The 22,079-nt window shown below is 35.6% G+C and overlaps 1 protein-coding gene and 1 pseudogene across 1 annotated transcript in view; one reads left to right on the plus strand and one right to left on the minus strand.

The window, feature by feature from the left end:
- The window catches only part of GLG1 (golgi glycoprotein 1), a 259,115-nt gene that overhangs the window by 231,268 nt on the left and 5,768 nt on the right, over window positions 1–22,079 (minus strand). The gene's annotated exons all lie outside the window — the stretch shown is intronic.
- On the plus strand, window positions 11,801–12,068 carry LOC143659997 (small ribosomal subunit protein uS14 pseudogene; annotated as a pseudogene).

Consider the following 22,079-nt stretch of genomic DNA (forward strand, 5'->3'; position numbering starts at 1 on the left):
TCTTTTTCCCATTTTGTAATTGGGTTGGCTGTCTTTTTGTGGTTGAGTTGAACAATCTCTTTATATATTCTGGATACTAGACCTTTATCAGATGTATCATTTTCAAATATTTCTCCCATTGTGTAGGCTGTCTTTTTACTTTCTTGATGAAGTTCTTCGATGTGCAAAAGGGTTTAATTTTGAGGAGTTCCCATTTCTTTCTTTCTTTCTTCAGTGCTCTTGCTTTGGGTGTAAGGTCTAGGAAACCACCTCCTAGTGTAAGATTTATGAGCTACTTCCCTACATTTTCTTCTAACAATTTTATGGTCTTAGATCTAATGTTTAGGTCTTTGATCCATTCTGAGTTAATTTTCGTATAGGGTGTGAGAAATGGGTCCTCTTCCATTCTTTTGCATATGGATATCCAGTTCTCTAGGCACCGGTACCAATTATTGAAGAGACTGTTCTGTCCCAGGTAAGTTGGCTTGACTGCCTTATCAAAGATTAAATGTCCATAGATGAGAGCGTCTATATCTGAACACTCTATTCGATTCCATTGGTCAGTATATCTGTTTTTATGCCAGTACCATGCTGTTTTGACCACTGTAGCTTCATAACATTCCTTAAAGTCAGGTAGCGTGAGACCTCCGACTTCACTTTTTTTCCTCAGGATACTTTAAGCTATTCGGGGCACCCTGCCTTTCCAGATAAATTTGCATATTTGCTTTTCTATTTCTGAAAAGTAAGTTTTTGGGATTTTAATTGGCATTGCATTGAATATGTAGATCAATTTAGGCAGAACTGATATCTTAACTATAGTCTTCCAATCCATGAATGCAGTATGCTCTTTCATTTAGGTCTTCTGTGATTTAACAATTTCTTGTAGTTTTCTTTGTATAGGTTTTTCATCTCCTTAGTTAAAAATTTATTATTAAATATTTTGTTCTTTTGGTTGCAATTGTAAATGGAATTCATTTCTTGATTTCCCCCTCAAATTGTTCATTACTAGTGTATAGAAAGACTACAGATTTTTGAGTGTTGATCTTGTAACCTGCCACTTTGCTGTACTCATTTATTAGCTCTAGTAGTTTTGCTGAGGATTTTTCAGGGTTTTCGACATATACTATCATATCACCTGCAAACAGTGAGAGTTTTACTTCTTCCTTTCCAATTTCTGATGCCTTGCATTTCTTTTTCTTGTCTAACTGCTCTGGCTAGAACTTCCAACACAATGTTAAATAGCAGTGGTGACAGTGGACATCCTTGTCTTGTTCCTGATCTTAGGAGGAAAGTTTTCAGTTTTTCCCCATTGAGGATGATGTTAGCTGTGGGTTTTTCATATATTCCCTTTATCATTTCAAGGAACTGCCCTTGTATTCCTATCCTTTGAAGTGTTTTCAACAGGAAAGGATGTTGCATTTAGTCAAATGCCTTTTCTGCATCAATTGAGATGATCATGTGGTTTTTCTGCTTTGATTTGTTGATATGCTGTATTACATTAACTGATTTTCTTATGTTGAACCATCCTTGCATACTAGGGATGAATCCAACTTGGTCATGATGTATAATTCTTTTAATGTGTTGCTGGATTCGATTTGCTAGAATTCTGTTGAGGATTTTTGCATCTATATTCATTAGAGAGATTGGTCTGTAGTTTTCTTTTCTTATAATATCTTTGTCTGGCTTTGGTATGAGGGTGATGTTGGCTTTGCAGAATAAGTTAGGTAGCATTCCCTCCTCTTCAATTTTTTTGAAGAGTCTGAGCAGGATTGGTATTAATTCTTTCTGGAATGCCTGGGAGAATTCACATGTGAAGCCATCTGGTCCTGGACTTTTCGTTTTGGGGAGCTTCTTAATGACTGATTCAATTCTTTTACTTGTGATTGGTTTGTTGAGGTCATCTATTTCTTCTTGAGTCAAAGTTGGTTGCTCATGCCTTTCTAGGAACTTGTCCATTTCATCTACATTGTTGTATTTATTAGCCTAAAGTTGTTCATAGTATCCTGTTATTACCTCCTTTATTTCTGTGGGGTCAGTGGTCATGTCTTCTCTTCCATTTCTGATCTTATTTATTTGTATCCTCTCTCTTCTTCTTTTTGTCAATCTTGCTAAGGGCCCATCAATCTTATTGATTTTCTCATAGAACCAACTTCTGGTTTTATTGATTTTCTCAATTGTTTTCATGTTCTCAATTTCATTTCTTTCTGCTCTAAACTTTGTTATTTCTTTCCTTTTGCTTGCTTTGGGGTTAGTTTGCTGTTCTTTCTCCAGTTCTTCCAAATGGAAAGTTAATTCCTGAATTTTTGCCTTTTCTTCTTGTTTGATATAGGCATTTAGGGCAATAAATTTCCCTCTTAGCACTGCCTTTGCTGCATCCCATAAGTTTTGATATGTTGTGTTTTCATTTTCATTTGCCTTGAGATATTTACTGATTTCTCTTGTCATTTTTTCCTTGACCCACTGGTTGTTTAAGAGTGTGCCGTTGAAGACCAGTAGGACATATGGAATAAAAATAAATAATATGGGGAACAATTGTTAAAATAAATTTAGTTTGAAATGCTGGTGATCAATGGAGGAGGGGTAAGGGGTATGGTATGTATAAATTTTTTTTGTGTTTTCGTTTTATTTTTTCTGTTGTCTTTTTATTTCTTTTTCTGAATTGATGCAGATGTTCTGAGAGGTGATCATGATGATGAATATACAACTATGTGATGATATTGTGAATTACTGATTATATATGTAGAATGGAATGATCATATATTAAGAATGTTTGTGTTTCTTTCTTGTAATTTTTTTTCTAATTTAAAATTTAATAAAAAAAATTTTTTTAAAAAGCGTGTCTTGTTGAACCTCCACATATTTGTGAATTTTCTGGCCCTTTGCCTATTATTGATTTCCAACTTCATTCCTTTATGATCTGAGGAAGTGTTTTGTATGATTTCAATCTTTTTAAATTTATTGAGACTTGCTCTGTGACCCAGCATATGGTCTATCCTTGAGAATGATCCATGAGCACTTGAGAAAAAGGTGTATCTGCTATTGTGGGGTGTAATGTTCTATACATGTCTGTTAAGTCTAGCTCATTTACTGTATTATTCAAATTCTCTGTTTCTTTATTGATTTTCTGTCTAGATGTTCTGTTCATTGATGAGAATGTGGAACTGAAGTCTCCAACTATTATGATAGATGTATCTATTTCTCTTTCAGTGTTTGCCTCATGTATTTTGGAGCATTCTGGCTCAGTGCATAAATATCTATGATTCTTATGTCTTCTTGTTGAATTGCTGCTTTTATTAATACATAGTGTCCTTCTTTGTCTCTTTTAACTGTTTTACATTTGAAGTCTAATTTGTTGGATATTAATATAGCTACTCCTGCTCTTTTCTGATTGTCATTTGCATGCAATATCTTTTCCCAACCTTTTACTTTCAACCTATGTTTATCCTTGGATCTAAGATGTGTTTCCTATAGACAGTATATAGATGGGTTCTGTTTTTAATTCATTCCGCCAGTCTATGTCTTCTGATTGGGGAGTTTAATCCATTAACATTTAGTGTTATTACTGTATGGGTAGTACTTTCTTCTACCATTTTGCCTTTTGGATTTTATATGTCATATCTAATTTTCCTTCCTTTTACCTTTACTGATAGTCTTCCTTTCTACACTCTTCTCCACATGCCTCTCTTCTTTTTGTATCTGCCTCTAGTGCTCCCTTTAGTATTTCTTGCAGAGCTGGTCTCTTGGTCACAAATTCTCTCAGTGATTTTTTGTCTGAAAATGTTTTAATTTCTCATTTTTGAAGGACAATTTTGCTGGATATAGAATTTTGGTTGGCAGTTTTTGTCTTTTAGTAATTTAAATATATCATCCCACTGTCTTCTCGCCTCCATGGTTTCTGCTGAGAAATCTACACATAGTCTCACTGGCCTTCCCTTGTATGTGATGGATTGTTTTTCTCTCGCTGCTTTCAAGATTCTCTCTTTCTCTTTGACCTCTGACATTCTGATTATTAAGTGTCTTGGAGAACATCTATTTGGATCTATTCTCTTTGGGGTATGCTGTACTTCTTGGATCTGTAATTTTAAGTCTTTCATAAGAGTTGGGAAATTTTCAGTGGTAATTTCCTCCATTAGTTTTTCTCCTCCTTTTCCATTCTCTTCTCCTTCTGGGACATCCACAACACGTATATTGATGTGCTTCATATTATAATTCAATTCCCCGAGTCCCTGCTCATATATTTTCCCCTGTATTTTCTCTTGCTTGTCAGATTTCAGATGTTTCACCCTCCAGTTCACTAATCCTGTCTTCTGCCTCTTGAAATCTAACATTGTAGGTTTCTATTGTTTTTTTTTTCTTCTACTGTGCCATTCATTCCCAGAAGTTCTGATTTGTTTTCTCAGATTTTCAATTTCTTCTTTTTGTTCATTTCTTGCCTTCGTTATATCCTCCCTCAATTCATTAATTTGATTTTTGATGAGGTTTTCCATGTCTGTACATTCTGAATTGTTTCAACTCCTGTATCTCATTTGAATTGCTGGTTTGTTTGTTCCTTTGACTGGGCTATAGCTTCAATTTTCCTAGCGTGATTTGTTATTTTTTGCTGGCATCTAGGCATTTAATTACCTTAATGAGTTTATTCTGGAGATTGTTTTCACTTCTTTTACCTAGTGTTTTCTTGCTGGATGAATTTGTTGTCTGTTCTTTGACATTCAGTTCAGCTTTTTCTGGACCGCTAGCTTAGGTTTTGTTTAACAGGGGAGAATTTTTCAGTACTTGTTTTCTTGTTTCTTGCCCTGCCTGTATGGTGCCTTTTTTCCCCCCACCCTTGGGAGGGTCTACTTAGGTGTTATAGACCCAGCCAGATTTTCCCAGACCAAAGTGGCCTCCTGCCAGGAGGAAAGAGTCACCTGCATCAGTTTTCCCTGAGTGTAAGACCCAGCAAGTTGAAAGATTTTCCTGTGAAGTTTCTGGGCTCTGTTTCTCTTATCCTGCCCAGTATGTGGCGCTTTTCTGCCTGGAGATTCCACCAGCGTAAGATGATGTGTTACCTTTAACTTTGGCGGACTCTCCCTGCTGGGGGTGTGGTGGAGACAGAGAGGTTGTAGGCTGGTTTTAATAGCTTCAAATTACCAAACCTTGTGATCTAGCTTCCTTGAGGGAGGGATTCCACCTGAGTTGGGCCTCACTCCTCCCCTAGGGCAGGTCTCAAACAAGCTTGCTTCTGCCTATTCCTGGGGCAGTTGCAGCCTGAGAAGTCCTGACACTGTATTCAAAAGCAATCAAGCCTTTGTAGAAACACAGCCACAAAAAACTCTCTTTTTTTTTTCTTCTTCCACCAGCCCTGCCCCCTTGGCACTAGGGCAAAAATCAGTGATCTCCACTTTGACCAGGATCACCTGAGCTGGGGGCCTATTTTTAATAGTCAGAATTTGTGAATTAATTCCACACTTGAAGCTTAGTTGTGCTCAGCCCCTGCTGATGGTGAAGTCTCATTCCTTTCCCCTCTGGGAAGCAGCCTTATGGGACTGGGGAACCGGCTGCCACAGCTTAGGGAACTCACAGTTCTGGGGGAGCTCAGACCCGGTCCAGCTGGTCCAGACTGGGGTACGCTGTATGTCCGGTCACTGACGTGGCCCCAGGAGTTGTTCTATACCATTTTCTGGTTATTTAGTAGCTTTTCTAGAGGACAAATTAAATCTCACACCTTGCTAAGCCACCATCTTGGCCATCTCCTAGCGGTTGCTTTAAAACTTATATGCTGCTGGTATGATAAAATGCAACAAAATAAAACAAAAGGTTGGACTGATGCTAAATGTGAAAATAAGCTAAACAAAATCCAAGTATTCCTTCTTTGCGCTTGTAAGGAAATTAAAAATAACTAATATTCTAATTATTCAGTGACAGAAGAAAGTTACTTTTTTTCATCAAGTACTTATTGAAGGCTGGTCTAGGAACTGGGAATATGGCAACTTATAGCAACCTGCAAGCATCATGTCCTCAGGTTTGTGCCAGTCTGAAGGTATTATGTGCCCGGAAAAGCCAAGTTCTTTAATCTTCATTCAATATTTCTGGGTGGGTTATTTTTCTGATTGTTTCTAAGGAGATGTGACCCACCCAACTGTGGGTGGTAACTTTTGATTAAATGGTTTCCATGGAGATGTGTCTCCACCCATTCAAGGTGGGGTTGCTGACTGGAGCCCTTTAACAAGGAACCATTTTGGAAAAAGCTACAGAACCACCAAAACCAATAGAGCCCTTGTTGCCCAAGACCTTTGTAGATGAAGAAGGAAAACACCCCTGGCGGAGCTTCATTAAACAGGAAGCCAGAAGAGAAAGCTAGCAGATTTCACCATGTGCCCTTCTCCAGCTGAGAGAAGGACCCTGAACTTCATCAGCTTTTCTTGAGTGAAGGTAACCTCTTGTTGGTGCCTTAATTTGGACATTTTCATGGCCTTAGAACTGTAAACCTGCAACTTAATAAAGTCCTCTTTTTAAAAGCTGTTCTGTTTCTGGTATATTGTATTCCAGCAGCATGCAAACTAGAACAGGGACCAAGAGGCCTGGTGCTCCCACACAGACAAAATCAAACAACATAGTGAAGTTTAGGCAATATATGATTTATTGAAAAACCTCTAGCTGGATCCAGAATGTTCACTCTTTGAATCCTAACATTTTGCATTCCTAAAACTGACAATATAAGCTACAATTCTTTAAAGAAACTAATTAGAAAGTGGCTACACAATTATTGTGGCCAATATGGCTATTTTTTTAAACAAAAAAAAATTAGTTTTCCTTAAATTTAAGGAGAGACAGGGAAAAAAGAACAATCATTTCCTATGTGAGGAAGGAAGAAAAGAAAAATAATCTTAACTATGGATCATAAAATAAGCCTGAGGTAGCAATTCCCTTGAGAACTGATAAGGGTTATGAAATTCAAAAGGATTTTGGCCTTTAAGTTCTTCAAAATATTGTATTTTCTGACACTAAGTTGATTGAAGCCTCTACTTTCCTTCTTTATAAGCATTTAAATTTACCTTCTTTCTCTCCAATCTCTCAACCTCTATTGGTTCCTTTCTCTTTGCCTTTCAATTGTATAATTTTCCTTAATCTTAAAAAATCCTTACTTAGCAGGGATGCCCTTCCTTCTTGATCTCTTTCCATTTCTCACCTTCTTTTCACTATCAAACATCTCAAATAGTCTCAACAGTCAATAGCCTCAAATAGTCTGAAACCTTGGTCCCACAGAAACTGCTCTGTCTTTAGCAAAAAGCAGGCTCCTTTCTTATTTACTAGCAGTAACTGTGTCATTCTGTTTACCCCAGTGATTACCCCCTTCTCTTTAAAAATTTCCCTTTCCTTCCACAACTAAGACTTCCCATCCTTGGCTTCTACAACTAAACTCTTCTAAGTCTTATTTTAACTCTCAATCACTCCTGTTTCCCATAATTCTCTCAACATGCCTCTTGCCAACCCTTAATTATGAGCATTCCCTAGGGCTCAGTCCTTGGAATCCTACTATTTACACATTCTTTAAGAGGATTTAACCTTTTTCACACCTCCAACTATAGCCTTTTTTAGCTGGAAGACTCTAAAATTTAGATTCAGTTCAAGATTTAGTTCCAAATTTACATCCTCTTCCTGGAAACTGCCTAGATGTCATTTGAAAGTCAGCACAAGCTAAGAATTATGTTTTTGAAGGTAGCTTAACTGTTAAACTTTGACTTCTCTTCACCTGGTAAAATTCAATTGTTTCTTCAGTTCAAGCATCAATGTCTTGAAAAACACTTCCTAATTCTCTGATTACCTTTCTCTGAAGGTAATTTGCATTTATCCTACCTATAATTATCTATTTATTTTGTAAATTATCTAAGTCTTTTAGGGAAAGAGTAAGGGCTATGCCAATCATATTTCCAGCATTAGTAAATAATATTTATCAAAAATTTATCAAACGAATGAACAAAAGAACCCTAAATTTTTCCCAGGTAACAAGTCTCCCATCCATCCAATTTTCACCTTCATTACTATGACTATACTGTAATCCAGGTCTTTACATCATGAGTTAATTACAACTGGAGCTTGCTCAATGAGCTCCTTCAGATTTGCCTCACATCATTCAATCTGCACTCTCAATTTCCTTAACAATTTTATCATGCAATTCTCCTACTGGAAAGCTTTAATGACTTCCAAATATTTTCCCTCAAAATGCAAATACCTTCACTAAAGGGCTCAATTTACCAAGAAAATAAGAACACTAATGTCAGCTACTCAGAACAGCCCTTCTCACTGGACATAGCTAAGAAAAATACCAGCTAAATACTTCTCTTTGACTCTCCTTTATTCTAAGTTTCTTGCAGCCCACCAAAAGTAACATTACCTTGGAAATGTTACTATCAGTTGAATCACAAATGCCTAATGCTAATTAACTGAGTTTCAACAGCAATATATTTATACACCATCTCTTAGGATATGTTTCTTACATGACTAACATTATTATTTATAAAGTCTTATCAATTACAATTTCAAACAGTTTCATTTTATATACACTTGTCTTCAAATTCTAATGATTATAGATGGAAAAAGTCAATGTAAAATTATGGCAAACAAATTTAGCTATCTAAAATAACAGATGAGCAGAACATCAGAAAAATCTATTAATGTAATATACTTCATGAAGGAATCGTAACTTTCTTTTTTTAATAAGGGATTGTTTCTTAAAAAAATAACGACATATAACTGAAATCAGAAAAAATTCAACCACAGATGTTACTATGCTATGATACCAAAATCTTTATTAAATAATAGTATGTAAGAGAGCCCAGAATAAGAATGAGGGCCTTTAATCCTGTAGAGCTTAATATAATGCCTGGATACATCCTAGAATGTATTAAGTAGATAATAAAAAAATATTGGCAAAGTCCCTTGAGAGCTGGGGAAAAAAATATGGAACTACTAAATTTTACCACCAGGGAAACCCCGGATACTATGTCAAACATTAGGGACACCCAAATCAATAGGCCAAGCTCTTGATCTTGAGGCTTGCTCTTGTGAAGCTTATGAATATAGCAGAGAAGCCTAGCCTATCTAAAAGTATGCCTAAGAGTTACTTCTGGAGGACCTCTTCTGTTGCTCATATGCAGCTTCTCTCTCTCTAAGCCCAACTCTGCAAGTCAAATCATTGCCTATCGCCCTTTGTGGGTGTGCTGGTTTGAAAGGATCATGTACCTTAGAAAAGCCATGTTTTAATCCTGATTCATTTGTGGAGGCAGCCTTTTTTTTTTTTTTAATTTATGAAACATAACCACATACAAACACAAACATTATCTTATAGCCTTTTCTTTTAATCCCTATTCAGTACTTTATGTTGGAAACTTGATTAGGTTATCTCCACTGAGATATGGCTCACCCAACTGTGAGCATTAACCTTTCATAAGAGATGTGACTCCACCCATTCCAGGTGGGCCTTGATTAGTTAGTTTACTGGAGTCCTTAAAGAGGAAACATTTTGGAGAGAGAGTCCCTTTAGAATCAGGAGGAGAGCCCACACAGTTTTGGAGCAGCAAGAAGGAAAAATCTGAGATGATGGTATGATAGCCCACGACAAACTCTGGGATCTGTCTTGTAAATACTTGTTAAAGAAAGCTTTAACAAAAAAACGGTTGTTTTTTTCTTTCTTTGTTTTGTATATATGTTATATTACACAACTAAAATAGGAAAAAAAATTATTGAAGGGTCTGCTCCCTTAAACACCTTATTTTAACTGAAAATATATAAAAGAATATTCATTTGTAAAATTGAAATAATAACAGTATGCAATACAACTGAAAGAATTTATCTTTTTCATTGAAGTCCAATATCTGACCTGGGTTTTCTACTGATAAGTATAATATTTTCTTCCAGATAGATTATTAACATCATTTATAGTAGAAACAAAGAGAAAGAAACACAGATAAACTTTTAAGAGATTCTTTATTTTCTTCAAAAACATGAACAATACTTCTAAGTGATTTAATCCAATGTCTCCAAAATTTTACATACATTTTACACAAAGAACTTTCTGAACTGGAAAATTACATTATTAAAATTAGAAAACCTATTAATTAGAAAAAGATTAGGTAGATGGACAAATAACCTAGAAGATACTACACCACTAGAAAACCTCTAGTAACTATGACCAAAGAATCTCACTGGGTAGAGAAGACTATCAAATACTCTTGCTAAGTTTAGTACTTATAGAGAATAAAATGGACCTCAGTGCATGATTAAATACAATTTTAAAAAATAATAATCCCTTTGGCTGTTATGCTCCTTGAAATTTATAGAAATAATCCTGTCCTTACACTGCATCAAAACTCAAAAAAAAAAAACAACAATGGCAATTTACCACAAACTTTAAGAATTCCATTTTGGCTTTCCAAAAGGAACTAAACAAGGACTTCAACTGTTCAATGCTTTATCTCCAGTGTTATATTAAATCCAGAGACAAATCTGCCCAAAATTTGAAACAAAGAGGAAAAGGTATAAGAAGAGACATAGAGGCATAAACACAGAACCTGTTTTAAAATGGTACTGAACTTATCCTGAATAAAAATTTGAAGCAAATACACAGATCAAGGCCCTAAAGCAAAATCAAATGGGAAAGGCATATTACAGCAAGTGTAACAAATAAAACATCACTAGCAGAATGGGTATATCATGCTAAACAAGCACTGACTTTCCAAGTCAGGTTGCATGACATCCAGAATTGGAGAGTAAGAGTGCATTTCAATGAGTAAATTCAAGTGTTTGCTCAGCAATTATTCAATTTGTTGGGGAAAACAAAATGAACCAAATACAAATAAACACTGAATAATATAGGGCATTCACCCCTTTTTTTGCACTTTTGATACAAAACAACCAAATTTTGTTATGGAAACTATACATGCAACTATTTCTAGAATAATCTGTTTCAGCGCCAACAGCAAAAACTCACCTTGGTTGAATTTCTTGTTTTCTTTTTCTCTTCTAAAAATCTAATGAATTCTAGTGTTTCAAGGAAAGAAATTAACCATTTATGGGGAAAATACTGTCTAAAAATGTTATATAAAAATATAATAAACAATATAAAATTATTTAAATTTAGCTCAACAAAGCAGAATGAAGCAAATCTTCTTCAGAGAAGACATTGGTTTCACCAACCACTTTTCATCTGTTGAGTACCTACAACACACAGGATCTAATTCCAGGGGTACAAAAACAGGAAAATATGGATCTACGCTCAAGGAATGGGAAAGACAAGCATATAAACGTAGAGTTATAACACAGAAGATCCAAATAACAAAATAATCCAATACAAAGTATAAGAAGTAGCACATCTGAGACTGTTAACTTGAAGGCAAGAATGGAGAAGGAAGGAAAAATTTGATAACAGTGTGACAATGAATCAATTATGGAGGATGAACACCATTACACTAGGCAGACAAGTGGGAAAGGGTTACTCTAGGCAGAGGCAAGCTGGGAGCAATCATAGAATATACACTAATTGATAAAATAAGGACACCTTCCTCTCAGAGTGACAGTGATGATTAAATAATATACACAAATATACAGCAGCTGCCCAATAAATGTTAACTTATCTTCTGGTCCCTTCTGGTCCCTTCTGGTCAATGGTTAGTTATTCAAAGAATGGGCTGAATCAAAAGGCAAGAACTTAATATTCTGGCAAGAGAGATGTTCTCCAGCAAAGAGCATAACTTGAAAAGTCTTCGATTATAAACATGTAGATGTATAGAAGAGGTTCTTTTAAACATACAGATGAGCTCAGCAGAAAGGGAGATTCTCTGTATGTCAAGAAATGAAGGGAAGGAAAATTAAAAACCAATGCACCACCTTTTGCCTCCTTCATCCCTGAAAGCATGATTGGTCACCTGCAGTTCTACTGGAATTATCTGCAAAAATTCAAACAGTATTCCCACCCTTGTCACATCTGTTCAAAACTGCAGGGTCTGCTTCAGAAATACGGCCTCAATATGTGCTACCAATGCTTCCCTCAGGACACAAAGGATACAGGCTTCATCAAGCTGGACTCAGTAATCTTCCTTGAATGGGTGTGAATGGATTGCCAAAAATATCTACCTGAAAAGACATAATGCTAGATTTTTTTATATAAAACTAAAAAAAAAAAAAATCCTCAACTGAAAAAAAAAAATCCAAGGCACCAAGAAGGGTAAGAAGGGAGCCTGCCTAACTAACCCAGAGCTTGAAGCTTAATGACCAGGGACAGGACACAAGGTCTTAACCCTTCAGCAAGAATAAAATTGGAACTAAAATCATCACAGAAGGCTAAAACTCTTCCATACTTTAAATCAAAGGGATTTCAACAAAGAAAACTGATCATAAGAAAGTGGCCACCTTTCCACACACACTTGATTGTATAGCATTCACCTTCCTAGAGTATATGGGAAGGAATATAAACTTCTTGATATACCAAATCAAAGGCTGGTATATGAAAGAACTTGACTTTACTTGCACAAGAGAACCATAACAGAGTTTACTAGCCATCTGCTAAAATTTTGTGCTCCCATTTTCACAGTGTGGACTTGTCACTAAGAGCTACCCAGCTACCATATACTCAGGTGCTGCCATGTGACGAGTTCTCACCAAAGGAATGTGAACAAAAGTAGAATTTATTACCTCAGGTCAGGGCTTTTAAGAACAGAGTTAAAAGAGTGAATATTATGGTATGTGGATTATATCTCAATTAAAAAAAAGAAATGCTAAAAGCTGAAAATAAAATTAAAACTTTTTAAAGCAGCAGCACCCAAGAACAGAACTTCTCCACTCTCTTTTCTGCCAGAGAACAGAAGGCTCCAAAGCCCTGGGAACTGAAACCTCAAGGTGAAAGGAGACAAGGTCCCCGAATCAACACAAGAGTAACAGTCTTCTACTGACCAGGAACATCTACTTGGAAATACACTTCTCTTGCATTAAGTCACTGATATTTTAGGTTTTTATACTAGGTAATTTTGCCTAAATGATACAATAACTGCAAGGGAATCTTTTTTCCTTGTAAACTGGCAAAAGTCTTGGATTAACCCCGTTTCAAGACAAGCTGGCTCTCTTAACACATAATGAAATAACTGTTCAACGCTCATAAAATAGCTCTGTCAACATGGAGTCAACAGAAAAGAGCAATCTCTTAAATTAAAAAAAAAATTAAATAGGTAACATATGCATAAAGCTCAAACTGTTTTTAATTTTAAAAATATAAAGAATATAATGGAAAATTTCCCACCTACCTTTTCCTCCATTAGCCTAGTTCCCCTTCTCCCAAAGGTGACATCTTCTCTTTCGTATTCTTTCAGAGTGTTAATGCAAATACAAATAATTATTCTTATTCTTATTCTTTGATTACAAAAAAGGCGGCCTATCATATGAGTTGTAACTTTGTTTTCATCATTTCATAAGAAATCTTAAAGATCTTCCCAATCAGGACATAAAGAGCTTCTTCATTCTTTTTCACAGTAATACAATAGTTCATTATATGGATGCATCATAATTTATTTAATCATTTCTTTACTAAAGGGTGTTGGGTTGTTTCCAGTCTTTTGCTATTCCCCAAAAAATGTTTTCATTAAAACACCCTCAACATTTATCACACTGATCATGTGTAAATTTATCTGAATAAATTTTCAGAAGTAGAACTGTTGGGTCAAATAATTGTTAGTCTCCGTTTCTAACAAATTCTCCCATTCATTTCCATTTGATATGTCAGAAGTCAAAAATCAAGAGGTGATGATTTCTTAGTTGCCAAAAGACAGAAGCAAAAATCCAAGTATCCATCAACCAATGAATGGATAAATAAAATGTTGTGTGTATACAGATATTCTTTATGTTCTTTATGTTCTATATGTGTCACACACAATGGAATATCATTCAGCCATAAAAAGGAATCAAGTCCTGATACATGCGACAACATGGATGAACCTTGAAGTCATAATGTTGAATGACAAAAGCCACACACAAAAGGACAAATATTGTATGATTTTGCACAATTAAAATAAGTAAATTCACAGAATCAGAATCTAGACTATACGTCACCAGGGGACCAGGTGGGAATAGAGAATGGAAGTTAAGGCTTAAAATGTGCAGGGTTTCCATTTGGAATGATGGAAAAGTTCAGGTAATGGATGGTGTGATGGTAGTTGTTAATCGAACATATATTTGAATATGATTAGCTGGGGAAAGGTTAGATTGTATATGTGGTAATTTTAAAAATTTAAATTAAGTAATTTTAAAAAAATTCATGGACCTGCACTATATAGTGAGCCCTAAATTAAACCATGGACTTTAATTAATAGTACATTATAAAAATGTGCAAAATTGTAGTAAATGTTCCACATTAGTGCAAGGTATTGGTGGCAAGATGGTATATGGGAGTCCTGTATTTTATGTATAATTGTTCCGTAAACCCACAACTTCTCTAATAAAGAAAGAAGAAAAAAAAAAAAAGAAGTGGTGATTTCTACTTCCACCCTTGAAGGATTAACTACTACAAGAATTGCCCCCAGCTACCATCACTGTAAACAACTAAAAAATAAAAACAATATTCAGTCTTTGGACAACAGGACTCTGATCCCTGTAAAGGAAGGGAAGCAAACAAGGTTAAGCCTGATGCTTGCCCCACCTTACTGCCTGGAGGCTAATTCTAGGTTGCAGCACTGGGTGAGAACCAAACAGAATCTGGTGGTATGCTTGAGTAGAGAAGAGAATCCACAGTTCAGGGGAGCCAAGACAGCAGAATTTTCAGAATAGAATGCTGTTAAAAAGAAATACACAGAGAAACAATTCCAAACTCCTACAGCGTGGTCCCCTTCAGTCAGGTATTGATCTGTCTATGTGGTGGTGGTGGGGAGGGGGGACTTCCTGAGGCAGAGAGGAAAACCACTGAAAAGCAAATGGGCCAGATAATTCCTGAAGATCCCACAAGGCAGAGAATAGCTCATTTTCATCAGGCAGAATAGCGAGATCTCATGCATTAAAGGGCACTGGGTAGAGTTTAGAAGAGTCAAACTTTAGCAATGGAATCAGATTAGGTGTAGACTAATGGCTGTTCTGGACTGTTACCCTAGAAAATCTTACAAGCAAGTCTCAAAGGATTAAACTGATGTGCACATAACCAGTGTGTTAATTTGCAAGCTGCCGGAATGCGATATACTAGAACTACAACAGCTTTTAAAAAGGGGAATTAATAAGTTTCAAGTTTACAGTTCTAAGCCTACAAAATTGTCCAAACTAAGGCACTTTCACTCAAGAAAGGCCAGTGGGTCAGACACATACATCTCTGTCAGCTGGGTAGTCATGTGTCTGGCATCTGCTGATCCCTTGCTCCTACAACCCACTTTCAGCCTCTATTCCTGTAGAAGTTCCTCACTTTGCTTCTCCAGGGCTGGCTTTCATCTCTTGGCTTCCCTTGGCTCCTCTTTGCTTAACGTGTGATGGCATCGACTGTTGGGCTCCAAGCATCTCCAAATATCTGTGCCTCTGTTCTCCAAGCGTCGACATTTGTGTCACCTCTGCTCTGAAGTTTCTGTCAGCTCTGTCATTTCTGAGGTTTCCCTAAAATATTTCCTCTTTTAAAAGATTCTAGTAAACCAAGCATCTGAAATGGGTGGAGTCAAAAGTTCACAACCACAAATGGGTGTGTTACATCTCCATGGAAATAATCTCAAAGTTTCCAACCTACAGTATTGAATCAGGATAGAAAGAAATGGCTGCCTTCACATGACTGAATCAGGATTAAAACATGTTTTTTCTGGGGTACATAATACTTTCAAACTGGAGCAACTCATGTTTCAGAAGAAAGTCCAATATTCTTTAAAGCAATCTAACAAAATCCAGCAGTAAGACACAAAATTCAAAACACCAAAAATCCAATAAAAATACCACATATGCTTCCCGGTGCCTGAACATGCAAAAAACAAAACAAAACAAACAAACAAAAAACCACCACACATGCAAAGAAATGAAAAAATAGCAGGGATGATAAAATTAGCAGAGGAGGACCTTAAAACAGCTACTGATAAGTACACCCACAGAGGTAAAGAAAAACATGAACATTAATGAGGAAAGAAATGGAATATATTAAAAAAAAAAAGTCCCAAATCAAACTTCTAGAGATGAAAAACAGAATATCCAAAGCAAAAACAAACAAAAATAACCCTCCTAAAAGTTTTTTATCTTTACATATAAAAAACATTCAGGTCCTTATAAGTCTATCAAACTTAAGAGTTTAATATGAGAATGAGTTTAATATGAGATTCAAAACAAAGCCTGCTGACTAATTATCTCTGAAAGTTACCTTAAATACTGAAAATATTTTGTACTGCCCTTAAAATATGATGAAATTTTGTATTTATACTTTAATATAGCTCATAGGCCAAAGAGAAATGTTCCCAACTTAGCAAAATAAGAGGAAATGAGTTTACATATTTTTGAAAAGTTGCCAATTTTCAGGAAATTTTCAGTAATTTTTATAGTTATCTGGTTTTAAGAGAGTACAAAGATTCGATCAATGCCTTTTGTTTCTTAACTGATAAACAGCTGCAGAAGAGAGGATTCCTTTTCCATCTTGCAGAAGGGAGGTTTTGTTGTTATGGTTTTTTTTTTTAAGTTTTGTTTTGTTTTCTCCTCAAGACTTGGCAGACATTGATTTAGTGATAAGAGATTTGGGTGAATGTTATTTTTTTCCTTATATGTTTACACTGATGGATATAGGAACTAGTATGAGATATATGTACCCCTATGTCTTAGAGTGATTGTAAGATTTATAATTTGAGATAGGTGGTCAGCTGCAGAGGAGGATGTTTTTATGTAAGCATTCTTCAGAATATTAAGAACCATGCTTTTTCCCTCCTATATGTGAGAATGGTGTTCCTTTGTTTGATAAGCAGTATATTCCAAATTTAGGCATCATTTAGGCCAAGAGAACTAAAGAACTGAATTCCTTAACCCAGAAAATTCACCCTTTTGTACTCCATAATGTCAGAGTGAGTACATTTTAAATACCTGGTAAAGACTACGAACGTTCTTGACCTTCTTCCAAAGTTTTCTTGAATTAAGGAGACTTGAAAGGATTATATAAAACACGTGGAGTATTACAAGTCATGTCACAATTTCTCTTAGGACAATGAACATAAAGCTTTATCTTGTGCAATTTTATCTCCAACAACAAAGGAGAAAGCGAAGGAAAAGACCATTTATTGGACAAATACAATTTGATGGTCTATAATATATATTTTTAATTGTCATCCTCACCACAACTCTGTAGGAGGTTTCATACCCCAATTTTATAGATAATAAAACTGAAGGCTGTAAAGGTTAATTTGACCAAGGTCACAGAAAGTGAGCTACAATTTGAATCCAGGATTGTCTAGCTTCAAAGTCCATTCTGTTTTTCCACTTACCACACTGCTTCTCCAATCACAAGTTCCATACAACCATAGTATCTTATCTCCTCTGATTTTCATTTCATAATATGCTCAGTAGATGGCACTAATTAACAGATGACAGGTTTCATTCATGATCAAAAATTCTCCATTAGACTCCCTTCTCAGTCCTTACAGATCCTGTCCGTTGCATGTTGTTTATCACATTACAGAGCTGACTTGGCTAGTGCAAGAACTTTGCAGGCTGTCTTTATAGTTTAAACCTAAATTGCAAAAGAAGTCTTCCTAATTACCAGAGCACTTTCTTTGAACATGATTTTTTGCTTTTGTTCCTTTTGGGGGGGGGGGGGGGTTGGGTTATATTTTGCATTTGATTTGATTTAGAAATTGTTTACATTCTCTTGGTCAATTTTCCTCACATAACATTTCACATAACTGTTTAGCTTGTTTATAATTTTGGATATATACCACATTTATTACTTTTTTAAAGGAACAAAAAAAGTTTTTAAGTTTGATCTATTTTATAAGTGTACAGAATTCAAATCAGTACCCATTTTCACTAACTACTCCTGATTGAGTCAAACATGTGGTTCAAACTTTCAACTGAGGATTCGAAAAATTTTTCTAATTTCAATAAAATATTAAAGCTGAATGAAAATAGATGCATGATTCTCTTAATTCATTATTTTTAGATTCCAGTCCACACTCTTGTTCTTCCACATTCTATTTTAATGCAGATATAAGGGTTAGTACTGGCACAGTTCTGAAGACCATCACTTGAGATTCTTTTTTAAGTTTCAAATTTATTTAATTCAACCAAATAAAGATGAGTCACCTACGGACTTCCAGTTTTATCAGACTAATGTTTCCCTCAAGCTGATGGAGCTATAATGCCCTTAAAACTCATAAGTTAGATATGCTGAACATCAGAGCTATTCATTACAAAATTAGGAAGTATTTTAAAGTTGCTAAATGAAGAATTTCATGATATGAACCAATAATTTAAGAGAAGAATGAAAAGTATTGAAGAGCATTTTTCTGGTCCTCCCAACTATTTCCTCTACTATACGCACAGAGCATTTAATTTATCCTTCTCTTATACCACTTAACTGCTTATAATTTCTATGATGGTTTTTAGTATGGATATCTTTTTCTTGTTCTAGATCACTGCTGTCCAATAGAAATATAATCTGATAAAATATAACTTTATGTTTCTAGTAATCATATAAAGAAGTAAACAATTTTAATAATGTACTTTATTTAGTCCAATACACAAAAGTATTATCACTTAATTATGTAATTAATATAAAATTATTAATGAGATAGTTCATATTCTTTTTTGTACTAAGCCTTTGAAATCAACTGTGCATTTTACACATGCAGCACATCTCAATTCAGATCAGCCATGTTTCAAATGCTCAATAGCCACATATAGCTGGTGTCTACTCCACTGGACAATGCAGTTCCAGGTTATAAATGCCAGGAACAGGGGTAGATGGACATAGCTACTACAGTTGGACAGATCTGCTTTCAAATCTTAGTTTCACTACTTACTGGCTGTGAAGAAAATTACTTAAACCTCAGTTTCCTCATTAAATAAAATTAACATGTCTCTCAAACAGGATTAAATGATATAATACCTAGGAAGCATCTAGCACCTTAGGACAGAGAATACAGAAAGCCTTCAATAAATGCTAATTATTGTCATATATTTGTATCCTCTAACCCTGAGCACAGTATCTTGCATACAAGGGTATTCAGTAAATGTTTGCTGAACAAAGAAAAATTAATTTGCATGACACCCTATAAGCCATTTTAAAGCTTCTTTTTAAAATACGTAATACCTGATATAAACATAATTTTTTTATTATTGCTACCTTAGTTTTGAACACATTTGGAGAATACACAAAAGAGAAAAGTAGCATTTCTTCTTTGAACTGTTAAAGTATTTTAGTTTCTTCCAAAAAACAATGAATTATTAAGCAACTTTATACTGTAAAGCACTCATTTTAACAAGAGGCATTGTAAAAGAGTATTTACCATAAATGATAATGCTATTTTTTTTTTTTTTTTAAAGGAAAGACAGAGAGAAGGAAGGAAGGATAGAAGGAAGGAAGAAAGGGAAACATTTTTAAACATTTTCTTGTTTTTATTGTATTCTGTTTCTCCGTTTTTGTTACATGGGCTGGGGCCGGGAATCGAACCGAGGTCCTCCGGCATAGCAGGCAAGCACTTTGCCCGCTGAGCCACCGCGGCCCGCCCTGATGATGCTATTTTATGGATAACCAACCCTCAATTATCTATAGGAAAATTTTCATCTCAGGTTGGGATAAAAAATACATCCCATTTCTGTGCTTTACTTGTACCAGCCAGTGGCTGATGTGAGACTTTGTATAATCTAAACCCTGAAATAGCTCTCAAATGCTACTTCAGTCAGTACAGCCCCCTTAACTTCTCAAAGTAGTTTCCCTTTTTCACCTGTGTTTAAATTCCCTTGCACATTCCTCTGTATTTCCACAGATCACAGAATCATAAAGTGCTGCCAGAGCTAGAAGGATCTTAAGAGATAATACAGCTTTAGTGTTTTCCAAAGCATGTGGTATGCAATAATATTACATATTTTAAGAGCCATATACTTGGGGTAATGCATAAAGAAAAATAAAACACATCAAACTCATGATTTTATCCTCATTTAGGAGGGGGCTAAAGTAGAAAACCCCTAGTTAAGGAAAAAAAGATGTGATTTTTAAGATAAGGGTAGGAGAACTGGGTTCTGAATCCTAATCTTGGGATCATTACACTGTCTTAAAGAATTTATTTTACAAATATAAGAGCTCTTATATAAAACTCTTAGAAGACAACATCTTCATGATCTTGGATGTGCCAATGAACTCTAAATATGACACCAAAAAAATGAGCAACAGAAGAACAATAGATAAATCCAACTTCATCAAAATTAAAAACTTTTGTGCATTAAAGTTTATCAAAAAAGTAAAAATACCTATAGAATGGGAGAAATATTTGACAACCATACAACTGATAAGAGTTTACTATCCAGAATATTTAAAGAACTCCTACAATTTAACAAAAAATAAACCACCTGTGCTGGTTTTAAATGATGTATGCCCCCTAGAAAAGCCATGTTTTAATCAAAATCCCATTTCATAAAGGTAGAATAATCCCTATTCAATACTGTGTGTTTGAAACTGTAATCAGATCATCTCCCTGGATGATGTGATTTAGTCAAGAGTGATTGTTAAACTGGATTAGGTGACGCTATGTCTCCACCCATTTGGGTGGGTCACGACTGGTTTATTGGAGTCCTATAAAAGCGGAAACGTTTTGGAGAATGGGAAATTCAGAGAGAGCAGAGAATGCTGCAGTACCACGAAGCAGAGAGTCCACCAGCCAGCGACCTCTGGAGATGAAAAGGAAAACACCTCCTGGGGAGCTTCATGAAACCGGAAGCCAGGAGAGAAAACTAGCAGATAATGCCGTGTTCGCCATGTGCCCTTCCAGATGAGAGAGAAGCCCTGACTGTGTTCACCATGTGCCTTCTCAATTGAGAGAGAAGCCCTAAACTTCACTGGCCTTCTTGAACCAAGGTATCTTTCCCTGGATGCCTTAGATTGGACATTTCTATAGACTTGTTTTAACTAGGACATTTTCTTGCCCTTAGAACTGTAAACTAGCAACTTTTAAAAGCCATTCTGTTTCTGGTATATTGCATTCCAGCAGCTAGTAAACTAGAACAAATGCAGGGTCCAAAATCTGCAGGGCAGGCAGTGAAGCCAACAATTTCAATGGAGTGTCTGGATGAACTCCACAGGAGAGGCTCGCTGGCTGAAGCAGGAAGAGAGCCTGTCGCTTCTGAATTCTCCTTAAAAGACTTCCAGTGATTAGATTAAGCATCACTCATTGCAGAAGACGCCCCTTGGCTGATTACAAATGGAATCAGCTGTGGATGCAGGTGACCTGCTCATGATTTAATTCTATGAAATGTCCTCATAGCAACAGACAGGCCAGCACTTGCCCAACGAGACAAACAGGTACCACCACTTGGCCAAATTGACACAAGAACCTGACCATGACAGGCCATAAATAGGAATGAAGTTCTGATGTAAGTTCTACAACATGGATGAACCTTTGACAACATCATGCTGAGTGAAATAAGCCAGGCAAAAAAAAAAGACAAATATTGTATGATTCCACTTATATGAAATGTCTAGATATGGCAAATGTATAGAGACAAAAAGTAGATTAAAGACTCCCAGGGTTCAAAAGAAGAGGCAAAAGGAAGTTTTTGCTCGGTGAATAAAGAATGTTTGTAAATGTTAGAAATAAAAAAAAAATTACTATCTGTATGAAATGAAATGATTAAATACTCTCATATAACTGCTGTTTGATCACAATCTCATTTATCAATTCAACTATACTAGTGTTTTTCCACAATGATAGGTGCATAATAAGAGATCAATGACCTGATTTTGTGGTTAGATTACCTCCAACCACTGAGAGTTAGCATACAAGGAAATGTCATTTGGCTCAAATAAAACAGTCATAATATATCCTAAAGTCAAACAATGCTGGGATTAATTGCTGTTCGGTATTTATTCATATCATTGCTTTCCCCCATGAATAAACAGAGTCAGAAGATAGTACACATATAAATCCCAG

This window comes from Tamandua tetradactyla, chromosome 16 (assembly GCF_023851605.1).
Source record: "Tamandua tetradactyla isolate mTamTet1 chromosome 16, mTamTet1.pri, whole genome shotgun sequence".
In the NCBI taxonomy this organism is placed as follows: Eukaryota; Metazoa; Chordata; class Mammalia; order Pilosa; family Myrmecophagidae; genus Tamandua; species Tamandua tetradactyla.